Consider the following 7,529-nt stretch of genomic DNA (forward strand, 5'->3'; position numbering starts at 1 on the left):
GTCTTGTAGTCTATTTTATCAGAGATTAAACTTGCCACTCCTACTTTTTTGTGCACACCATTTGCTTAGTATATTTTCCTCCACCTTTTGGTTTTTAGTTTATGCTTGTTTAAACAGTTTTTCTTATTTCTTAGATATGTTTCTTAAAGGCAACAAACATTGATGCATTTTTTTAATCAATTCTATTACTCTTTCCCTCTTAATGGTGCATTTAGGCCATTTATTTATATTAAGTATGATTATTGACAGGTCAGGTATTATTGCTGCCATTTTGCTATGGGTATTTTTGTATTGTTTCTTGTTACTATGGTTCAGCCACTTTTCTCTGATGTCTCTGTGTGAAGAACTTAGAAATTTTTTAAGAGTTGGTCTTGTTTTAACAAATTCTCTAAGTTCCTCCTTTTCTCAAATGACCTAATATCTCCTTCATACTTGCTATACAGTTTTGCTGGATACAGGATCCTTGGCTAGCAATTGTTTTCTTTCAAACTTCTGTATATGACATCCCAGTGTCTTCTTGCTCACATGGTTTTTTCTGAACAATCAGAACTTAATCTAACTGGTTTTTCTTTGTAGATTTTTCCTCAAACTGGTTTAGTATTCTGTCCTTATCTTTGATTTTGGAGAATTTGACTGTGTTATGTATTGATATTTTTCCTTTGTAGTCTAGTCTGTCTGGGGTTCATTGAGCTGCTTGAATGTGGATTTCTTTGTTTTTCATGATACCTGGGAACTAGGACTTCTTCCACTTTTGTGTGTGTGTGTGTGTGTTCTCCATGGCTTCCTCATGTTGTGAGATTCCAATCATAAATATGCTGTTATTTTTGATGTTTTCCTACATGATTCTAATATTTTCTTCATTTTACTTTTGTATCTTCTCTGATTTCTCTTATAGTACGTTTTTATTGAGGTTCATGTCTTCCAGCTCACTGACTCTCAGTTTCATTTTTTCTTTTCTGCTTTTTTGTCTCTCCAGCATGTAAGAAACGTTTACCATTTTAGGCTGTCTCTCAGTTTCATCTCTTCAGTTCTGCTTTTCACTCTCTCCCACATGTTGTAAACTTCTACTATTTCAATCTTGATATTCTGAATTGTATTTTCATAAGTTTTGTTGTTTCTAGGACTGTGTTGGCTGTACACCTTCAAACTTGTGATGATTTTTTTATTTCTTATATGTCTTTATCTATAGCTTCAATCCTTTTTTCTACCTTGTGCATTTTCTTCCATATTTGTTCTAGTTCCTTTGTGTTGATATAATTCTTCTGGCTCCCTGTCTCTGAAATATTCACTTTATTTGTGGCTTCTATTCTTTATTCGATCCTTTGTACCTCTTCCTAAGCTGCTCATATACATCCACATCAATATATTTCTTTGGTTTCTTAGGGGGTATTCAGTTTATTTATGGTTTCCATTCTTACTTATATCATTTTAACCTTCTTCTGTAGCTGTTCATATAACACCATAACAATATATTTCTTCTGCCTCTGTCTCTAGGGCATTCATTGATCTGTCATATGCTCTGCTTTTTTAGGAGAATGCTTCTTTTTAAAAATTTTCACCACAATGTTTGAAGTTGCCTGCAGCTTCTTTGTCATTATGTAAACTTTTTCTTGGTATATGTTAGGCCATTTCTGCTGTGTTTTTGTAAGTTGTTGACTATTCTTTATCTTTATGATGTTATTGGGTTATTTGCAGATTTAAAGTGTTCCCTTTATGATGGAGGGTAACTCGCTATACTTAGATTCCTTCCTGCTCCTGTGCTGTGAGAAACCTCACCTTTCCTAAAGTCCTTCAATTTCTCTATACTCTGCAGTGCAGTCATGCACGAATCTTACCTGAGTGCTGCCCACCTCTTCTAAAGTTTGTACTTGTACTTGGTATTGTTGATATACAGCAGGACTGGAGACCAGCAACCCCCTTGTTATTACACTCTTTCTACTGAGTGAGGGGGAGGGGACAAGGCCAGGTACCTTAGGAGTAGGCCAAGTCCCAGGAGTGCTGCCCGGTGGGGGTCTTTTGCTCAGGGGAAATATCCAGGGAGGTGATTTGGATTGAGAAGTGTAGCCCTTACATCTCAGTGGTGCTTTTGGCAGACCCTCATACCTATATTCTCTCCTGTTTCTGATCAGGAGGGAGCCACTCCTGCCTGAGCAGATCAAGGCCTAGGAAGGCAGCCAGGATCCTACTATGCTGTACCCAAGTCTCAGCTAGTGCCAGTGCCTGTGGAGAGGGCTATTCCTGTCTAAGCAGCACAGGTCCAGCTAAGTATCAAAGGCCAAACAGAACAACCTCAAAGTCTCAGATAGCATTACTAGCCAACCTAAGGAACCTTCTCCTCTGTGGCTGGTCAGAAGGGAGTCACTCTTGCCTGAACAGATACAGGCCCAGGGAAGTGTTAATGACTATACAGGGCAGTCCTAAAATCTCAATTAGTGCTAGTAAGTGTGTCTGGTCCACACACTTATCTCCTGTGTAGGTAGTCAGTGGAAAGTAGCTCTCATCTGAGCGGACAGAGGCCCAGAGAAGAGGCAAGATTTCAATAGCGTAGTTCGCAAAACTCAGCTTGTACTACTGGCCATCCTTTGTACTTGCTTCCTTTTGTGGATCTGGTTGGGAAGAGTTGTTCTTACTTGAGAAAAGTCTTAGGGAAACAGTAAAGTCCAAGAAGTGAAGACCCCAGCTCCCCTTTGGTGGTAGAAGTCAACCTGCTCACTTTTCTCCTCTACAGTCTCTTTCCTTTCCTAGTGGTGGAGGTCATAACTCTATCCCCAGTGTCCTGGGCATTTGCCTCCAGTTTCCTAATTTTCTATTTCTCCCTTGTTTGATTTCTTGACTCATATTTTCATGGACATTGGCTGTTGATCCATGTGAAATAAATCATTGACAACCTCACTATTTTTCAACAACTATCATGATGTTCCTTATTAGTCTATTTGAACAGATGTTTGTTTGCTTTATTTTAAGATGAAATTCATACTGAGGCTGTAGTCTTTTATTTTCATCAGTAAATGCTTCAAGTCCTATTTGATTATAGCATCCACACATGTCATCTATGTATTGCATGCTTTTAATAAATTTCCCTCCAGTCCTGTTGCTACATTCTTCCTGACATAGCTGAGCTTCTTGAAGTATTTGCTCAGCATGCCGATTAAATAAGTATAATGAAAGACTATAAACCTGACACACATCCTTCCTGATACCATGCAGTATCTAGTTGTTCTTTTTGAATGCCTGTCTTTCAGTGTATGTCCAGATTCCAAATGAACATGATTAAGCGTTCTGGAACCCTCATTCTTGACAATTTAATCCAGAATTGGGTCTAAATCATATAACTCAATACCTTTGCGTAACCAATAGAACACAAGTAAACATCTTTTTGGTATTCTCTGCTTTTAGTCAGGATCCATCTGAGGTTAGCATTGTCATCATTCCATGCCATCTTATTACTGCAATTAGAATTTCTGGAAGTTTCTTGTTGATGTACAACTGCTATTCTTTTTTTATTATCTTCTGCACATTTTTTTTTACTTTCAATATTCATAATGTTTAAAAACATCTGCCTCCTTTGGATGACCTTTTTGCATTTACTCTTTGTACTAATATAAGGTCCACATAACTTTATTCTAAAATATGCCTCTTCCTTGGATTATGGTCCCACACAGATTCTCTAGATGGCACAAATTATTACATTGCTTGACTGCTAATTGCATTCTTGGAGATTTGAGTCTACATAGAGGAGTCTGAAAAGAAAGGCCTTGTGATGTATTTCTGAAAAATTAATCATGAACTCTGTGGTGGACAGTGTTTGGTGGAATTGAGAACCCAGAAATCTGCCCATATACTTATGGTCTACTGATTTTTGACAAGGAGATGAAATCAGTTAAGTGGGGAAATGGCAGTCTTTTGAACAAATTGTGTTGGCAAAATTGGAAAATTATCTGTAGAAAACTCAAGCAAGATCTACACCTCAAAAACCAACTCGAAGTAAATCAAGGACCTAGGACTTAAAACAAGGACTATGAACTTCATTAGAGGAAAAGCTTGGAAGAACTCTAGAAACTCTAATCTTTAACATAAACAGTCTTCCAAGCATCCTGAAAAACTTACAACCAGGAGAGGATAAAATAGATGAATGGAACTTTGTAAGAATCAAATTCCTATGCACATCCAAAAACTTCTCCAACAGGCTAAAAAGGGAAACCACGGACTGGAAAAATATATTTGGTAATCACATGTCTGATAAGAAACTTATATCTAGACTTTATAAAATACTCAAGCACCACAACAAGATAATGGAAAACAAGCCAGTTGCAATGGGCACAGGGATATGCACAGACACTTCACCAAAGAAGACATTCAGATGGCTAACAAACATGTGAAGAAATGTTCAAAATCCCTATCACTAAGAGAGATACAAATAAAAATGACTATGAGAGATCATCTTACCCCAGTAAGAATAGCAAAATTTAACAGAACAGCAAATAACGAAATGATGGTGAGGTTGCCGAGAAACTTGAACCGTTTTTCACTGTTGATGGGAGTGTAAATGGCTTAACTACTATGGAAGGCAGTATGGTGTTGTTTCAAAAAGTTGTAAATAGAAATATCATTTGACCTAGCAATTCCACTACTGGGAATATACCTTAAAAACCCAGAACTGCCATCCAAGCAGATATATGCACACCCATGTTTATTGCTGCTTTGTTCAAATAGCAAAGAGTTGGACACAACCCAAGTGCCTGTCAATAAACGAATGGCTAGAGAAGCTGTGATATATTCACACAATGGAATATTATGCTGCATGGAAAAACAAAGAACTCATGAAATATATAAAGTGGGTGACCTTGAAGAACATTATGCTGAGTGAAGTATCTCAGTTACAAAAGGACAAATACTGCATAGTGCCACTGTTGTAAAGCAGGAATGACATCAGAGTTGGGGAGGATATAAGAGGGGATAAATAATGTGTACTGCATTGAATCAGATGAGGGAAAGGACTGTTTAGGAGGAATATATGATTAGGTATTATTGTCATTGACAGGTGTCCAGAATGAAAGCTGCATAGTGGAGTGGGCTTGTGGAAGAGAGAAGAGAGGAATTGTATAAGAATGAAATAATTCCCCCCCCCACTTTTCAAAGAGAAAAGTGAACTTGGATGAAGGGTGAGCAGGGATAAAAGTGTGAAACTATGAATAAATGGAAATCCAAAGTCTCTGTAAACTCTCATTAAGATAAATTTTAAAAAATAATGTCGATAGAACTTGAGGGATGGGTATTGACACTGAAGTTAGACTGCCTTGGTTAAAATTTGAGCTCTACCACTTACACAACTTGATGACCTTAAGTAATCTACTTAACTGAGGCATCTGTACCTTAATATCCTTTTTCATAACTTGGATACAATGAGTGTACCCAGTTCAGTGAGTTAATTTAATTAAGTTAAATTCATTTAGTTCACATAAAATACAGAAGAACATATGGTACAAGTCATAGTCTCAATGAAGGTTGACATTTATTGTCATTGCTATAGACTCCCGAAAGATTAATTGCAATTAAGAGAAAAAAAAGTTACATATAACACTCAACCAATTGTAACTGATTTGATTCCAGTTCTTTACAACTCTCCATTATGTTTCTGAGGCTATAAATCTTTATGGGAGAAGATTGTCCTATGGAACATCTGGTGGATTAGAACAGCTGGCCTTTGAGTTAACAGCACTTATAATGCACTATGACTTGACAATTCTTTCTTTCTTTTTTTTTTTTTTTACTGAACTAACCTGAGTTATGTTGTTGCTGTTCTTGGTATGTGCTGTCCAATCACCTGCGACTCATAGTGACCCTATGCTCTGAAGCCTATCCTTTCCTGAGCCAGTCTCACTAATTCTGACACACCTCCTCCCACTGCCCCTGTCACTGAGTGATCCATCTCATCCAGGGTCTTACTCTCCTGCATTGTCTCTCCAGTCTTCCAAGCTTGATGTCCTTCTCCAAGGACCAGTCCCTCCTGGCATGTGCCCAAAGTATATGAGATGAAGCTTCAAAATCCTAGCCTCCAAGGAGAAACTTGGTTTTACCTTCTCCAAGACAGACCTATTTGTTTCATAGCAGTCCAGAGTATGTTTCAGATTCTTCTCCAGTACCACAATTTGAAGGCACTGATTCTTCTTCTGTCATCCTTAGTTACTGCCCAGCTCTCTGATCCATAACAAGTGATTGCAAAGACCATGGCCTGGATCAGATGCACCTTAGTCTATAGTTTGACATCATTGCTTTTCAATACTCTGGAGAGGTCCCTGATAGAAGATTTTCCCAATACAATTTGTCTTTTGATTTCCTGACTGCTGGTGCTAAGAGTGCTGATGGTGGAGCTGAGTAAGCTGTAACTGTTAACATCCTCAATCTCTTTTCCATCAACCATGGTGCTGCTAAACGGCCCAGTGGGGAGAATCTTCATTTTCTTGTTGAGCTTCAATCTATATTGAAGTTTGGTCTTCTGCAGGAACTGCTTTAGGTCTTCAGTTTCAGCAAGCAAGGTTGTGTCATCTGCATAGTGAAGGTTGTTGATGGGTCTTCTTCCAATCCTGATGCCATATTCCTTCTCATAAAGGCCAGCTTCTTGAATGATCTATTCTGCATATAGATTAAAAAGGTACGGGATACATAAATGGAAAAAAAAGTTAGACACCAAGAGACACTGTTGAGTCCTATAGCCTGGTTCTAGGAAAGACTACCTTGACTTTCTTATATAGTTAAGAATGTATTCCATATTTTGGGAGCTTGGGTGGTGTAGTCTGTAGGGAGGTGCACTGCTAACCCAAAGGCCACATCTCACTGGCAGTTCAAAGAAAGGATTCACACTCTCGCTTGCAATTTAAATCCTTGGTAACACAATGGACTATCAGTTATGAATTGGTTCTGACTCAAGACAATGAATGTATTTGATTTTTGGCTTCATTGTTTTTTATTCTATATTGAAATGTCTTTTGCCTAGAAAGGATTAGTAAATTGTAGTATGAAACTCTACTTTTTACCTTGAAAGATAACAATAGAACTTGTAAATTTTGAGATTTAAGGCAGAGCATGTGGAAACTCACAGAATATAGGAAATAATGCCAATAAGACTAATTGGATCCCAGAAAATATTAGTGATTTCAGAAATTATTACTGCCATTTTATTGAGAATTATTCTTTTCATAAAAACAGAAACTGAAAATGCTCAAAATAATTTTATCCCTCAGGTTAATATTGCCATGGTGAAAGAAAATATGCTCACCTTGTATTCAAACATTTATTTAAGTCTTGAACTCTGTATAGAACTCACTGTGGGCCTTAAGTGACCAATATTTAACATAGTACAGGCCTGTCTTAGGCATGATATTTTTTTTTTCTTCTTTGTAAAACGGAGCAAAAAGAATATATACACTCTTTCTATTAATTTTAAAAAAATGTTTTTTTCCTAAAAGTTGTTGTTGTTGTTACGTGCCGTCGAGTCGTTTCCGACTCATAGCGACCCTATGTACAACAGC

Source organism: Elephantulus edwardii, unplaced genomic scaffold (genome assembly GCF_000299155.1).
Source record: "Elephantulus edwardii isolate Elephantulus edwardi_28Jun2011 unplaced genomic scaffold, EleEdw1.0 scaffold00002, whole genome shotgun sequence".
NCBI lineage: Eukaryota > Metazoa > Chordata > Mammalia > Macroscelidea > Macroscelididae > Elephantulus > Elephantulus edwardii.